Below are 16,659 nucleotides of genomic sequence, written 5' to 3'. Positions count from 1 at the left end.
TCTCATACTTTTACATGTACCTGTCCAGTTTTCCCAGCACCACTTATTGAAGAGGCTGTCCTTTCTCCACTGTACATTCCTACCTCCTTTATCAAAGATAAGGTGACCATATGTGCATGGGTTTACCTCTGGGCTTTCTATCCTGTTCCATTGATCTATATTTCTGTTTTTGTGCCAGTACCATACTGTCTTGATTACTGTAGCTTTGTAGTATAGTCTGAAGTCAGGGAGTCTGATTCCTCCAGCTCCGTTTTTCTTTCTCAAGATGGCTTTGACTATTCCGGGTCTTTTGTGTTTACATACAAATTGTGAAATTTTTTGTTCTACTTCTGTGCAAAATGCCAGTGGTAGTTTGATAGGGATTGCATTGAATCTGTAGATTGCTTTGGGTAGTAGAATCATTTTCACAATACTGATTCTTCCAATCCAAGAACATGGTGTATCTCTCCATCTGTTTGTATCATCTTTAATTTCTTTCATCAGTGTCTTATAATTTTCTCCATACAGGTTTTTTGTCTCCTTAGGTAGGTTTATTCCTAGATATTTTATTCTTTTTGTTGAAATGGTAAATGGGAGTGTTTTCTTAATTTCACTTTCAGATTTTTCATCATTAGTGTATAAGAATGCTAGAGATTTCTATGCATTAATTTTGTATCCTGCCACTTTACCAAATTCATTGATTAGCTCTAGTAATTTTCTGGTTGCATCTTTAGGATTCTCTATGTATAGTATCATGTCATCTGCAAACAGTGACAGCTTTACTTCTTCTTTTCCGGTTTGGATTCCTTTTATTTCCTTTTCTTCTCTGATTGCTGTGGCTAAAACTTCCAAAACTATGTTGAATAAGAGTGGTGAGAGTGGGCAACCTTGTCTTGTTCCTGATCTTAGTGGAAATGCTTTCAGTTTTTCACCATTGAGGATGATGTTTGCTGTGGGCTTGTCATATATGGCCTTTATTATGTTGAGGAAAGTTCCCTCTATGCCTACTTTCTGCAGGGTTTTTATCATAAATGGGTGTTGAATTTTGTCAAAAGCTTTCTCTGCATCTATTGAGATGATCATATGGTTTTTCTCCTTCAGTTTGTTAATATGGTTTATCACATTGATAGATTTGCATATACTGAAGAATCCTTGCATTCCTGTAATAAACCCCACTTGATCATGGTGTATGATCCGTTTAATGTGCTGTTGGATTCTGTTTGCTAGTATTTTGTTGAGGATTTTTGCATCTATGTTCATCAGTGACATTGGCCTGTAGTTTTCTTTCTTTCTGACATCCTTGTCTGGTTTGGTATCAGGGTGATGGTGGCCGCGTAGAATGAGTTTGGGAGTGTTCCTCCCTCTGCTATATTTTGGAAGAGTTTGAGAACGATAGGTGTTAGCTCTTCTCTAAATGTTTGATAGAATTTGCCTGTGAAGCCATCTGGTCCTGGGCTTTTGTTTGTTGGAAGATTTTTAATCACAGTTTCAATTTCAGTGCTTGTGATTGGTCTGTTCATATTTTCTATTTCTTCCTGATTCAGTCTTGGCAGGTTGTGCATTTCTAAGAATTTGTCCATTTCTTCCAGATTGTCCATTTTATTGGCATAGAGTTGCTTGTAGTAATCTCTCATGATCTTTTGTATTTCTGCAGTGCCAGTTGTTATTCTCCTTTTTCATTTCTAATTCTGTTGATTTGAGTCTTCTCCCTTTTTTTCTTGATGAGTCTGGCTACTGGTTTATCAATTTTGCTTATCTTCTCAGAGAACCAGCTTTTAGTTTTATTGATCTTTGTTATAATTTCCTTCATTTCTTTTTCAATTATTTCTGATCTGATTTTTATGATTTCTTTCCTTCTGCTAACTTTGGGGATTTTTTGTTCTTCTTTCTCTAATTGCTTGAGGTGCAAGGTTAGGTTGTTTATTCGAGATGTTTCCTGCTTCTTAAGGTAGGATTGTATTGCTAGAAACTTCCTTCTTAGAACTGCTTTTGCTCCATCCCATAGGTTTTGGGTCATCGTGTCTCCATTGTCATTTGTTTCTAGGTATTTTTTTATTTCCTCTTCGATTTCTTCAGTGATCACTTCGTTATTAAGTAGTGTATTGTTTAGCCTCCATGTGTTTGTAATTTTTACAGATCTTTTCCTGTAATTGACATCTAGTCTCATGGTGTTGTGGTCAGAAAACATACTTGATATAATATCAATTTTCTTAAATTTACCACAGCTTGATTTGTGACCCAAGATATGATCTATCCTGGAGAATGTTCCATGAGCACTTGAGAAAAATGTGTATTCTGTTGGTTTTGGACGGAATGTCCTATAAATATCAATTAAGTCCATCTTGTTTAATATATCATTTAAAGCTTGTGTTTCCTTATTTATTTTCATTTTGGATGATCTGTCCATTGGTGAAAGTGGGGTGTTAAAGTCCCCTACTATGAATGTGTTACTGTCGATTTCCCATTTTATGGCTGTTAGTATTTGCCTTATGTATTGAGGTGCTCCTATGTTGGGTGCATAAATATTTACAATTGTTATATCTTCTTCTTGGATCGATCCCTTGATCATTATGTAGTGTCCTTCTTTGTCTCTTCTAATAGTCTTTATTTTAAAGTCTATTTTGTCTGATATGAGAACTGCTACTCCAGCTTTTTTTTGGTTTCCATTTGCATGGAGTATCTTTTTCCATCCCCTTACTTTCAGTCTGTATGCGTCTCTAGGTCTGAAGTGGGTCTCTTGTAGACAGCATATATATGGGTCTTGTTTTTGTATCCATTCAGCCACTCTGTGTCTTTTGGTGGGAGCATTTAGTCCATTTACATTTAAGGTAATTATCGATATGTATGTTCCTATTCCCATTTTCTTAATTGTTTTGGGTTCGTTATTGTAGGTCTTTACCTTCTCTTGTGTTTCTTGCCTAGAGAGGTTCCTTTAGCATTTGTTGTAAAGCTGATTTGGTGGTGCTGAACTCTCTCAGCTTTTGCTTGTCTGTAAAGGTTTTAATTTCTCCATCAAATATGAATGAGATCCTTGCTGGGTAGAGTAATCTTGGTTGCAGGTTTTTCTCCTTCATCACTTTAAATATGTCCTGCCACTCCCTTCTGGCTTGCAGAGTTTCTGCTGAAAGATCAGCTGTTAACCTTATGGGGATTCCCTTGTGTGTTATTTGTTGTTTTTCCCTTGCTGCTTTCAATATGTTTTCTTTGTATTTAATTTTTGACCGTTTGATTAATATGTGTCTTGGCGTATTTCTCCTTGGATTTATCCTGTATGGGACTCTCTGTGCTTCCTGGACTTGATTAACTATGTCCTTTCCCATATTAGGGAAGTTTTCAACTATAATCTCTTCAAATATTTTCTCAGTCCCTTTCTTTTTCTCTTCTTCTTCTGGAACCCCTATAATTCAAATGTTGGTGCATTTGATGTTGTCCCAGAAGTCTCTAAGACTGTACCCAGTTCTTTTCATTCTTTTTTCTTTATTCTGCTCTGCAGTAGTTATTTCCACTATTTTATCTTCTAGGTCACTTATCCGTTCGTCTGCCTCAGTTATTCTGCTATTGATCCCATCTAGAGTATTTTTAATTTCATTTATTGTGTTGTTCATCGTTGCATGTTTCATCTTTAGTTCTTCTAGGTCCTTGTTAAATGTTTCTTGCATTTTGTTTATTCTATTTCCAAGATTTTGGATCATCTTTACTATCATTAATCTGAATTCTTTTTCAGGTAGACTGCCTATTTCCTCTTCATTTGTTAGGTCTGGTGGGTTTTTATCTTGCTCCTTCATCTGCTGTTGTCTTTCTGTCTTCTATTTTGCCTATCTTACTGTGTTTGGGGTCTCCTTTTTGCAGACTGCAGGTTCGTAGTTCCCGTTGTTTTTGGTGTCTGCTCCCAGTGGCTAAAGTTGGTTCAGTGGGTTGTGTAGGCTTCCTGGTGGAGGGGACTAGTGCCTGTCTTCTGGTGGATAAGGCTGGATCTTGTCTTTCTGGTGGGTAGGTCCACATCTGGTGGTGTGTTTTGGGGTGTCTGTGTACTTATTATGATTTTAGGCAGCCTCTCTGCTAATGGGTGGGGTTGTGTTCCTGTCTTGCTAGTTGTTTGGCATAGGGTGTCCAGCACTGTAGCTTGCTGGTCGGTGAGTGAAGCTGGGTGCTGGTGTTGAGATGGAGATCTCTGGGAGATTTTTGCCATTTGATCTTATGTGGAGCTGGGAGGTCTCTTGTGGACCAGTGTCCTGAAGTTGGCTCTCCCACCTCAGAGGCACAGCACTGACTCCTGGCTGCAGCATCAAGAGCCCTTCAACCACACGGCTCAGAATAAAAGGGAGAAAAAGAAGGAAGAAAGAAAGAAAGAAAGAAAGGAAGGAAGGAAGGAAGGAAGGAAGGAAGGAAGGAAGGAAGGAAGGAAGGAAGGAAGGAAGGAAGGAAGGAAGAAAGAAAGGAAGAAAGAAGGGAAGGAGGGAGAGAGGAAGGAAGGAAAGAAGGAGGGAAGGAAGGAAAGAAAGACGGAAAGAAGATAAAATAAAATAAAGTAAGATAAAATAAAATAAAGTTATTAAAATAAAAATAATTATTAAGAAAAAAAATTTTTTTAAAGAAAAAAATGGACAGATAGAACCCCAGGACAATGGTGGAAGCAAAGCTATATAGACAAAATCTCACACAGAAGCATACACATACACACTCACAAAAAGAGGAAAAGGGGAAAAAATCATAAATCTTGCTCTCAAAGTCCACCTCCTCAATTTGGGATGATTCATTGTCTATTCATGTATTCCACAGATGCAGGGTACATCAACTTGATTGTGGAGCTTTAATCTGCTGCTTCTGAGGCTGCTGGGAGAGATTTCCCTTTCTCTTCTTTGTTCTCACAGCTCCCGGGGCTCAGCTTTGGATTTGGCCCCACCTCTGCATGTAGGTCGCCGGAGGGCGTCTGTTCTTCGCTCAGACAGGACGGGGTTACGGGAGCAGGTGCTTCGGGGACTCTGGCTCACTCAGGCCGGGGGTGGCGGGGGGAGGAGGGAGGGGTACGGAGTGCGGGACGATCCTGCGGCTGCAAAGGCCGGCGTGACGTTGCACCAGCCTAAGGCGCGCCGTGCGTTCTCCCGGGGAAGTTGTCCCTGGATCCCGGGACCCTGGCAGTAGCGGGCTGCACAGGCTCCCCGGAAGTGGGGTGTGGATAGTGACCTGTGCTCGCACACAGGCTTCTTGGTGGTGGCAGCAGCAGCCTTAGCGTCTCATGCCCGTCTCTGGGGTCCGCACTTTTAGCCACGGCTCGCACCCGTCTCTGGAGCTCCTTTAAGCAGCGCTCTTAATCCCCTCTCCTCCCGCACCAGGAAACAAAATGGGAAGGAAAAGTCTCTTGCCTCTTCGGCAGGTACAGACTTTTCCCCATACTCCCTACTCCCTCCCGGCTAGCCGTGGTGCACTAACCCCTGCAGGCTGTGTTCACGCCGCCAACCCCAGTCCTCTCCCTGCGCTCTGACCGAAGCCTGAGCCTCAGCTCCCAGACCCGCCCGCCCCGGCGGGTGAGCAGAAGATGGCGTATTTTTTAAATACTCTTTGGCCCACACCACTATCAGTAATAAACTCAATCTATACCACACAAACCCATCAGCAGCTGGACTACAGTAATGCATTTTACAGTTTTCAGTGTACAGATCTTTCACCTCCTTGGTTAAATTTATTCCCAAGTATTTGATTATTCTGATGCTACTGTGAATGGGATTGTTTCCTTTATTTCTTTTTCAGATATTTCATTGATAGTGCATAAAAACACAACTAAATTCTCTGTGTTCATTTTATATCCTGCAATTTTACTGAATGTATTGATTAGTTCTGTTTCTTGGGGGAATCTTTAGGATTTTCTATATATCATATGCAAACAAATAAAATTTTACTTCTTTACTCATTTTGATGCCTTTTATTTCCTTTTCTTACCTGACTGCTCTAGCTAGGACTTCCAGTACTATGTTGAATAGGCGTGGTGAGAGTGGGCACCCTTGTCTTGTTCCTCATCTTAGAGGAAAAGTTTTCAACTTTCACCACTGAGTATGACATTAGCTGTGGGCTTATCACATATGGCCTTTATTAGATTGAGGTGTGTTCCTTCTAAACCCAATTTGTTTTCAGTTTTATTCATTTAAGGATGTATTTTGTCAAAAAACTTTGCATATATTGAGATGATCATATGATTTTTATCTTTCATTCTATTGATGCAGTATAGCACATTCACTGATTTGTGAATGTTGAACCATCCTTGCATCCCTTGCATTAATCCCACTTAATTATGGTGTATGACCCTTTTCATGTGCTATTAAAACTGCTAATATTTTGTTGAGAGTTTTTGCATCTATATTCATCAGGAGTAATGACACGTATTTTTCTTTTCCTACACTGTCCTTATGTGGCTTTGGTATCAGAGTAATGCTAGCCTCATGAAATGAATCTGAAAGTGTTCCCTCCTCTTCAATTTTTGGAATAGTTTGAGAAGGACTGGTATTAATTCTTCTTTAAAGTTTAGTAGAATTCACCAGTGAAGTCATCTGGCCCTGAACTTTTCTTCGTTGGGAGGTTTTTTATTACTGATTCAATCTCCTTACTGATTACTGGACTATTCAGATGTTCTATTTCCTCGTGATTCATTCTGGATAGGTTGTAAGTTTCTAGGAATTTATCCATTTCTTCTAGGTGGTCCAATTTGTTAGCATACAATTGTCATAGTAGTCTCTTATAATCCTCTATTTCTGTGGTATCATTTTCAATGTCTCTTCTTTCATTTCTCATTTTGAGTCTTTTATTTCCTCAGTCAATTTTGTTTATCTTTTAAAAGAACCAGCTCTTAGTTACATTAACCTTTTCTCTTGTTTTTTGGTCTCTTTTTCATTTATTTTCACCCTGATCTTTGTTATTTCCTTGATTCTGCTAAATTTGGGCATAGTTTCTTCTTCTTTCTTCTAGTTTCTTCAGATGTAAAGTAAGGTTGTTTATTTAACATCTTTTTTTTTTTCTTACTGTAGGCAGTTATCACTATAAACTTCCCTCTTCAAACTGCTTTTGCAGTATCCCACAGGTTCTGGCATACTGTGTTTCTGTTTTCACTTGTGTCGAGATTTCTTTTTAATCTCTCCTCTGGTCCATTGGTTGTTCAGAATGTGTTAATTTTCATATATTTGTGAATTTTCCAGTTTTCTTGATGTTACTGATTTCTAGTTTCATACCACTATGGTCAGAAAAGATACATGGTATGATTTCAATCTTCTTAAATTTGCTAAACCCTTGTTATATGACCTATTCTAAAGAATGTTCCATTTACAACTGAGAAGAACATGTACTCTGCTGCTGATGGATTGAATATTCTATATATGTCTCTTAGTTATATTTGCTCTAAAATATAGTTCAAGTCCAACATTTCCTTGTTGATTTTCTGTCTGGATGATCTATCCAGTGCTGAAAATGGGGTGCTGAAGGCTCCTATTATTATTGTATTGTTATCTACTTCTCCCTTCAAATCTATTAGTATTTGCTTACTATATTTAGGGGCTCCATTTTGGGTGAACATATATTTAAGACTGTTATAACTTCTTGATAAATTGACCCCTTTATCATTATGTAATGACTTTCTTTGTCTCTAGTTAATTTTTGGCTTAAAGTCTATTTATCTGATATAAGTATAGCTCCCTGGGCTCTCTATTAGTTTCCCCTTGCACGAAATATCTTTTTCCATACCTTAACTTTCAAGCTACATGTGTCCTTAAAGCTGTAGTAAGTCTCTTGTAGGCAGCATGTAGCTGGGTCCTGTTTTTTTTTAATACATCAAGCCACTCTAGGCCTTTTGATTGGAGAATTCAATCCATTTACATTTAGAGTAATTATTGATAGGTAAAGACTTACTAATGCCATCTTATTAATTGTTTCTGGCTGTTTTATGGTTCCCTTATTCCTTTCTTCCTTTCTTGCTGCCTTCCTTTATGAATTGATGATTCTTCCACTGTGGTATGCTTTGATTCCCATAACTCTATCTTTTGTGAATCTACTGTAGATTTTTGCTTTGTGGTTACCTTGGACATCAAGGCCACCAGTAATGTATTTTATATATTGGCTCATAATAAACTATAACCTATGCCAACAGAGAAATCTAATATGTGAAAATATGGGATTGAAAATAGGATAAAACACACAACCACATATAACCAAACCTAAATGATGACAACTGGTTATCTGTAAGGGAAGAATTAATAGTAAAAAGTTTAAAACACACAGAATTAGCATATACTTCTAAGAAGATGGAAGAAGACATATTTTTCACTATTCCTCCTGCTAAGTACAATGTAAAACTCTGGACATCATATATATATATATATATATATATATATATATAAAAAACATGCATATGGATACACAAAATATACATAAAAATATACATCATATGTCATATATATAACATGTGTGTCATATATATATATATATATATAGACATAAAAGTATTTTTGAAAACTGGAAGACTCTGAAAGGTGAAGAGAAGAAGGCAAACCACTGGGGTTGAGATGCAAGAAACAGCACAGTGGTGAACTCTCTAGATTTTCTTTTACCTTATGTATCCACTACTTGAAGCTAAAAAAGCTGGAGACCTGGAAACACCAAAAGGCACAAACAGAAAAAGACCCTAAAAAACCCTGTTCTTTCTAATTTAAGAACCAGGAAAGGATCCACCTATCAAAACAAAAAACTTTTCAATAATAACCACTATATTGCTTCCAAATACCACCCAAAAAAAGCAATGGCCCAACTCCCACCCACACAAGCAAGGTCAATTGGAGGGACTGAACTTTGACCCTCATCAGGCTGTAATGAGGCACCCAAACTGGTACAGTATCAGAGAAAACCAAGTTGAGAGCCAAGACCTTCTATGCCAGTAGGCAATAATAAGCCACCAGCACTCTGGCAATGGAGACTACTGTTTAGGGGGCATCTGAACTTCTACCCCTAACAAGTATTAATGAGATTCCCTACATCACCCTGCTGTGCTGGTATAAGAAGAGGCCAAGGGGAGAGCTCAAACTTTCACCATCACTCAGCAATAACAAGACCACCACCCTCCTCCTGGTGTCATTGAAGGCCACATGGGGAGCAGTAAGGAAGTACTACAATGCCTTCCAACCACTGAATAATCAGTGGAACACTAGTAGGAAGCTGGAATTCCCACACAGGGAAAAACAAGGAGCCTTCACCCTTTGGTGTCAACAGAGGCTGAGTGGGAAACATGGGATTCAAACCCCCTTGGCAGTAATGAGGTAAAACCCCTCTTCCCTCTGCAGAAGCACTGTCACAAAGAGCCAGGTAAAATTGAAGGTTTAAATAAAATACAGAGTCTCATAATACCCAAAGGTCCAGGCTTCAGTTGAAAATCACTCATCATACCAAGAACCAGGAATCAAAGGGCATCAAAGGGACATGGATCCTACTAACTACTTCATGGACTCCATCAGGAAGCCTGTCCATGAGCCAATGGAGATGCCTCACACCTGCAGATCTTCCCAACTGGCCCATGAGCATCCCCAATGCTCTGCACACTCCATCACACTCCCTAACTCTGTGGCCAGTTCCCTGTGCACACCACCAAGGGTGGTAATGAGTGCAAGCCTTTGTACATGGCTACTAAGCACATGCAGAAAGCCATTCAATTCTGCAGAATTGGGAGAAAGCACATAAACTTAAGCATGCAGCACCACCCTAGGTGAAGCAAACAAGAGACTGGCAGCAACCAGCCTAACTTTGCAGGATTGAGAAAAAGCATACAATCTTAGAAATTCCACCCCAAAAAAGAGAACAAGAAGTGTGGAGTAGGTGCATACAAAGCAAAGGTCTAAGAAAGCCTCAGAATAACCAGCAGGGCTGACAGAAGATACTTCTCTACCGAAGAGAGTCAGTAAAAATGAAGGAGGTGACTGCTTCTTCAAATGCAAAGACAGCAAAGCAAGACTTCAAGGAACATGAAAAATAAAGCAAACATGATATGATAAAAAGGGGACACAACAACTTTCCAGTAACCAACTCCAAAGAAATGAATCTGTGATGTGTCCAATAAAAAAAGTCAAAATAGTTGTTTTAAGAAAGCTCAACAAGGGAGGGAGACGCAAGAGGGAAGAGATATGGGAACATATGTATATGTAAAACTGATTCACTTTGTCATAAAGCAGAAACTAACACACCATTGTAAAGCAACTCTACTCCAATACAGATGTTAAAAAAAAAAAGAAAGCTCAACAAACTACAAGAAAACACAGAAAGATCATTCAATGAAATCAAGGAAACAATACACAAATAAGAAGTTTAAAAGATGTACAGAAATCATAAAAAAGAACCAAATAGAAATTCTGGAACTGAAGATTACAGTGAATTTAATGAAAACTGCAACAGAGAATGTCAACAGCAGACATGATCAAAAAGAAGAAAAACTTAGTGAGACTGAACACAGGAACCTTGAGGTCATCCAGTCAGAAGAGAACAAAAGAAAAAATTTTGAAAGAGCAAAAAAAGTCCATATGAATTACAGAATACCATAAGGGGAAACAGTCTATGTAGTATTGTAGTTCCAGAAAGACAACGGAGGGAGAAGGGTTAGAGGGCTTATTTAAAGAAATAAGGGCTGAGAACTTCCCAAATCTTGGGAGATTTGGACATCCAAGTTCATGAAGCTAGGTCTCCAACAACATTCAACCCAAAAAGGTCAATTCCAAGACACATTATAATAAAACTGACTCAAATCCAAGACAAAGAGAATTTCAAAAGCAGCAAGAGAAAAAAAGGTTTGTAACTTATCAGGTAAACCCAATAAGGCTATCAGTAGTACTCAGCAGATATGCCAGGCAAGGAAACAGTGGAATAATACATTCAAAGTACTGAAAGAAAAAAATTGCCAACTAAAAATACTGGCAAAGATGTCTTTCAAAATTGGAGAAATGACTTTCCAAGACAAAAACTGAAAGAGTTCATCACCACTAAACCTGCCTTATAAGAAATGATGAAAGGAATTCTTCATCTGAAATGAAAGGACATAATTAGTAACACCAAAGCATGTGAAAATACAAAACACAGTGATAAAGATAAATATATAGTTAAATTCAGAATACTCTAATACTGTAATATGGCAACACATTAATCAATTAACTAGGGGGTTTCCCTGGTGGTGCAGTGGTTAAGAATCCGCCTATGAATGCAGGGGACATAGGTTAGAGCCCTGGTCCGGGAAGATCCCACATGCCGTGGAGCAACTAAGCCCATGCGCCACAACTACTGAGCCTGCGCTCTAGAGCCTGCGAGCCACAACTACTGAAGCCCACGTGCCTAAAGCCTGTGCTCCACAACAAGAGAAGCCACCACAGTGAGAAGCCTGCGCACTGCAACAAAGAGTAGTCCCCGCTCACCGCAACCAGAGAAAAGCCCGTGTGCAGCAACAAAGACCCAATGCAGCCAAAAATAAAATTAAATTAATCAATTTACTATAAAGGTTAAAAGACAAAAGAATTTAAAATAACTATACCTACAACAATTTGTCAATAGATACATAAGAAGATGTAGATTGTGACATAAATATAAAATGTGGAAAAGAGGAATAAAAGGGAAGAGTTTTTATATGAGTTTGACATTAAGATGTTATCAGTGTAATAAAACAGACTGTTGTAAGACATCTTATGTAAACTTCATGGTAACCATAAAGAAAAATCTGCAGTAATACACAAAAGGATGGCATTAGTAAGTGAATTAAATTCACCAATCAAAAGGCATACAGTCACTGAAAGAATTTAAAAATATAACCCACCTATATGCTGCCTACAAGAAATTCAACTCACCATTAAGAATAAACATAGGCTCAAAATGAAGAAATAGAAAATGATATTCCATGCAAATGTAAATCAAAAGAGAGCAGGGGTAGCTATACCTATATCAGACAAAATATACTTCAAGTCAAAAACCAGACAGCATAAAGAATGATTATTTAATGACCAAGGGGTTAATTCATCATGAGAATATAAAAACTGTAAATACATATGCACCAAACAACACAGCACCTAAATATATTAAATACTAACAGAGCTGAAGGGAGAAATAGACAACAATATAAAAACAGTAAGGGATTTCAATACACACTTTCAACAACAGATGGACTTTAAAACCAGGAAATCAGCAAGAAATCATCAGACTTAAATAATACTTTAAACCAAATGATCAGAAATACACAGAACATTCTATTCAAAGGCAGCATTCTTCTCCTACACACATGGAATATTCTCCAGGAGAGATAACATGTTAGGACACAAAGCAAGCTCAAGTCTTAACAAACTCAAGAAACTGAAATTGTATCTTTTCTAACAACAATAATATGAAACTAGAAATAAATTAACAGGAAGAAAACTGGAATATAAACAAATAGGTAGAAATGAAACCACACCATCCTGAAAAATCAATGTATCAAAGCAGGAATCAAAAGAGAAATCAGCCTGTGTCCTCTAAGATGGGCGGATAGCACTTCCCTCAGGGTCCATGCATGAGGAGGGCAACAGACATGTCTATGGCAGGCGTAGCAGTAACTCTTAGCATGTGGCCTGTCTCTGGTTGGGTTGTAAATTCAGAAGGCAGGACCAAGACTGTATTCCTCACAGTCACATTGGGACAAAGCAGAAACTAACTGTTTGCATCTGAAACCATCTTACCCAGCAGCCCCCAGGCAGGTTTACCTTAACATCGTTCTTCTTGCTGCCCGTCCTGCTCAGGGCTCCAGAGACGTAGGTCCCAGGGCTTCCACCGATCATCCGCTCCTGGGAGTTTTTTGTAAACCCCACTTACTGCTTTTAAAATTGTGTGACCAGTTCAACGATGTAGGAAACGATCCTGAAGTCCACCACCACGTAATCACTGTTGATGCTGTGATGCTGTATTTTTCTAAAATGCACATGTGTGTTTGTGTGTGTTTTTTAAAACAGGTGTCCAACTGTATGTATGGTTTCTATCCAGCTCTTTTCATTTAATGTGAATTTCTGTATCATTAAATATTTTTGAGAATGTGGAAAAAAAGAGAAATCAAAAAATAACTTTACACAAGTAAAAGTGGAAACACAACATATGAAAATTTATGGGATGCATGAAAAGCATTCCTAAGATGAAAGTTTACAGTGATAAATGCCTACATTAAGAAAAAAAGAAAAACCTCAAAAAACAACCTAACTTTATATCTCAAGGAAATAAAAAAGAAAGAACAAATTAAGTCCAAAGCTAGGAAAAAAGATCAGAGGAGAATAAATGATAATAAAAATAAACATAAAATAAACTTAAAACAACAGAAAAGATCAAAGAAATTAAGACCTAGCTTTTTGAAAAAATAAACAAAATTGAAAAACCTTTAACTAGACAAAGACAAAAAGAGAAAAGAATCAAATAAATAAAATTGAACATAAAAGAGGAGACACTACAACTGATACAACAAAAATACAAAGGATTGTAAGAGACTACTATGAACAATCATACATCCACAAACTGGATGACCTAGAAGAAATGGATAAATTCCTAGAAACATACACCCTACCAAGACTGAATCATGAAGACAGAAAAAATCTGAACAAATCAATGACAAATAAGGAGAGTGAATCAGTAATTTAAAACCTCTCAACAAAGAAAAGTCCAGTACCAGATGGTTTTACTGGTGAGTTCTACAAAGATTTAAAGAAGAATTAATACCAATTCTTCTCAGAGTCAACCAAAATAACTTAATAAAAGGGTACAGGGCTTCCCTGGTGGCGCAGTGGTTGAGAGTCCGCCTGCCAATGCAGGGGACACGGGTTCGTGCCCCGGTCCGGGAAGATCCCACATGCCGTGGAGCAGCTGGGCCTGTGAGCCATGGCCACTGAGCCTGCGCGTCCGGAGCCTGTCCTCCGAAACGGGAGAGGCCACAATAGTGAGAGGCCCACGTACCGCAAAAAAAAAAAAAAAAAAGGGTACAATTCCAACTCATTTTACAAAGCCAGCATTACCTTGATATCAAAACCGGACAAGGACACCACAAGAAAAGAAAATTACAGGTCAATATTCTGATGAACATAGATGCAAAAAAATTCTCAACAAAATATAAGCAAATAAATTTCAATGTGACATTCAAAGAATCATACACTGTTATTAAGTTGGATTTATCAGTCAAATGCAATGATAGTTCCACATATGCAAAGCAATAAGTAGGATACACCAGTTTAAGAAAATGAAGGATAAAATCATATGATCATCTCAATAAATGAGGAAAAACCATTTGACAAACTCAACATTTCCCTGATTATTAGTGATGTTGTGCCTGCTGGCCATCTGCATTTCCTCTTTGGAAAAACGTCTATTCAGTTCTTCTGCCAATTTTTTAATTGGACTTCTTTTATAATGTTGAGTTGTATGAGCTATTTATATATGTTAGATATTAACCCCTTATCAGTCATATCACTTGCAAATATCTTCTCCTATTCAGTAAGATATCTTCATTTTGTTGATGGTTTCCTTTGCTGTGCAAAAGCTTTGAAGTTTAATTAGGTCCCATTTGTTTATTTTTGCTTTTGTTTCCTTTGTTTTAGGAGACAGATCCAAAAAAATATTGCTGCAATGTATGTCAAAGAGTGTTCTGCCTATGTTTTCCTCTAGGAGTTTTAATAGTATCCAGTCTAACATTTAATCCATTTTGAGTTTATTTTTGTATATAATGTTAGAGAATGTTATTTCATTTTTTACATGGAGCTGTCCAGTTTTCTATACACCAATTACTGAAGAGACTGTGTTTTCTCCATTGTATACTCTTGCCTTCTTTATCTTAGATTAACAGACCGTAAGTGTGTGGGTTTACTTCTGGGCTCTCTATTCTGTTCCACTGATCTATGTGTCTGTTTTTGTGCCAGTACCATATTATTTTGATTACTGCAGCTTTGTAGTATAGCCTTAAGTCAGGGACCATGATCCCTCCAGCTCTATTCTTCTTTTTCGAGATTGTTTTGGCTATTCAGGGTCTTTTGTGTTTCCATATAAAGCTTAAATTTATCTGTTCTAGGTCTGTAAAAAATGCCATTGGTATTTTGATAGGGATTGCACTCAATCTCTAGACTGCCTTGGGTAGTATAGTCATTTTAACAATATTAATACTCCCAATCCAAGAACATGGTATATATCTTTCCATCTGTTTCTGTCGTCTTCAATTTCTTCATCAGTGTCTTACAGCTTTCCGAGCGTGGGTCTTTTACCTCCTTGGGTAGGTTTATTCCTAGGTGTTTTATTCTTTTTGAAGCAATGATAAATGGGATTGTCTCCTTAATTTCTCTTTCTGATAGTTCGTTGTTAGAGTATAGAAATGCAACACATTTCTGTATATTAATTTTGTATCCTGCAACTTTACAAAGTTCATTGACGAGCTCTAGTAGTTTTCTGGTGGCATCTTTAGGATTTTCTATGCATAGTATCATGTCACTGGCAAATAGTGACAGTTTTACTTCTGCCTTTTCAATCTGAACTCCTTTTATTTCTTTTTCTTCTCTGACTGCTGTGGCTAGGAATCCAAAACTACATTGAATAAAAGTGGTGAGAGTGGACATCTTTGTCTTGTTCCTGATCTTAGAGAAAATCCTTTCAGCTTTTCACCATTAAGTACGAAGTTAGCTGTGGGTCTGTCATATATGGCCTTTATTATGTTGAGGTATATTCCCTCTATGCCCACTTTATGGAGAGTTTCTATCATAAACGATATTGAACTTTATCAAAAGCTTTTTCTGCCTCTACTGAGATGATCATATGGTTTTTATTCTTCAATCTGTTAATGTGGTGCATCACACTGATTGACTTGCAGATACTGAAAAATGCCTGCATCCCTGGGATAAATCCCACTTGATCATAGTGTATATCCTCTTAATGTATTGTTGGAGTCAGTTTGCTAATATTTTGTTGAGGATTTTTGCATCCATGTTCATCAATGACACTGGCCTGTAATTTTCCTCTTTTATGATATCTTTGTCTGGTTTTGATATCAGGGTGATGCAGACCTCATAGAATGAGTTTGGAAGTGCTCCTTCCTCTGCAATTTTCTGAAGTATCAGAAGGATGGGTGTTAACTCTTCTCTAAATGTTTGATAGAATTCACCTGCGAAGCTATCTGGTCCTGGACTTTTGTTCGTTGGGAGTTTTTAAATAACTGATTCAATTTCATCACTTGCAATTGGTCTGTTCATTAGAAAATATGAAATAGAAATTTTTCTTCCTCGTTCAGTCTTAGGAGATTGTATCTTTCTAAGAATTTGTCCACTTCTAGGTTGTCCATTTTATTGGCATATAGTAGTTGATAGCAGTCTCTTATGATCCTTTGTATTTCTGTGGTGTCAGTTGTAACTTCTTCTTTTTCATTTCTGATTTCATCGATTTGGGCCCTCTCCCTTTTTTTCCTGAGAGTCTGGCTAAAGGTTCACTTATTTTGTTTATCTTTTCAAAGAACCAGCTTTTAGTTCACTGATGTTTTCTACTGTTTTTTTAGTCTCTATTTCATTTATTTCTGCTCTGATCTTTATGATTTCTTTCCTTCTATTAACTCTGGGTTTTGTTGCTTTAGGTGCTTTCTCTGGTTGCTTTAGGTGCAAGGTTAGGTTGTTTATTTGAGATTTTTCTTATTTCCTAAGG

The 16,659-nt window shown here is 37.7% G+C and overlaps 1 protein-coding gene across 1 annotated transcript in view; it reads right to left on the bottom strand.

The window, feature by feature from the left end:
- The window catches only part of DOCK3 (dedicator of cytokinesis 3), a gene marked incomplete at both ends in the record, with an annotated part of 411,675 nt that overhangs the window by 308,058 nt on the left and 86,958 nt on the right, over window positions 1-16,659 (bottom strand). The gene's annotated exons all lie outside the window — the stretch shown is intronic.

This window comes from Grampus griseus, assembly GCF_964374135.1.
Source record: "Grampus griseus genome assembly, chromosome: 10".
In the NCBI taxonomy this organism is placed as follows: domain Eukaryota; kingdom Metazoa; phylum Chordata; class Mammalia; order Artiodactyla; family Delphinidae; genus Grampus; species Grampus griseus.
Note: the sequence above shows the minus strand (reverse complement) of the source record. Positions and strands in the feature narration are given on the sequence as shown.